The following is a 1127-nucleotide window of genomic DNA, read 5'->3' as shown; positions in this document are numbered from 1 at the left end:
TGTTGCGTACAGTACATGATCGACGGCATACGGCATACATAATGTGGTTTGCGTCTTTGACCAACAAGGTCATGTCGTTCTGGAATAATTATAAAAATAAGTTTCACAATAAAGGACCAAATGATGTTCCATGAAGACAACCACGTGAGGTTTTAGACCACTCACCTCTAATGCTGCCAAATTTTACACGGCTGTATCTATCATTCAGATACGATCGAATTAGATGTAGTGATTGACTAGTGAACCCATATGCCTTGAGCGTTTTGATGACGAGATTATGACACAGAGAATCAATGGCCTTACTCATATGGTTGCCAGTTCTTTTTTGTCAATAGCATGTTTCCAGTCCTCTGTGAATCTTATTAGTGTCATTTCGCAACTGTGATGCTTTCTATTTGCTGTCAATCTTTGAAAATAGGTCAAAATGATGAGTGATTTGTTTGCTGAACCGTGATTCAAAAACCTTGTCAATAATCGGGAGCATAGTGATAGGTCGATAATTTTCAGAATTTTGCTTGTCCCCTTTTTTTAAAATAGGAGAGAGTTCTCCCTTCTTCCATGTAGCTGGCCAGTTGCTAGTTTTAATACATCTGTCATGAAGTTCCGTCACTGATGGTACCATCCCCTCTGCAACCTTTTTCCTTAATTTAGGCATTAATCCTGTGTCACTACAAGATTTTCGAGGATTAAGGTTTTCGATTGAGACTTGTACATCTTTTGTGTTTACATTTTTGATCTGGAATGAAGAGTTATTGTAGACGGTTTCGATTATTTGAATACCCCTGTGGTTGCTAAATTCATTTTCACTTAAGCTGGTCATGGCTGCCCCCAATATTAGATGGAACAGTAAAGAAATGCTTGGCAAGAGTCTCAGCAACTTGCTTTTTATCTTCAATAATGACATCCTCATCTTTGTTGTTAAGGAATATCGAATTAGCATCTTTTGTTTTGTTGTTTGGAAAAGATCGGAATGTATCGAAGAACTCGCGTGGTCTGGACTTCATTTCTTCAGACGTTTTTTACACCAATTTGCAGTAAACGGTCCCTAACTATAAAAACAATACAGCTGCGTCCTGAAGAGATGCAACGAAATTAGACGTTGTAAAGAGCTGCGTCCTGACTGGGGC

Source organism: Montipora foliosa, chromosome 6 (assembly GCF_036669935.1).
Source record: "Montipora foliosa isolate CH-2021 chromosome 6, ASM3666993v2, whole genome shotgun sequence".
NCBI classification, from domain to species: domain Eukaryota; kingdom Metazoa; phylum Cnidaria; class Anthozoa; order Scleractinia; family Acroporidae; genus Montipora; species Montipora foliosa.
The sequence above is the reverse complement of the archived record's forward strand: the minus strand, read 5'-3'. Positions refer to the sequence as shown.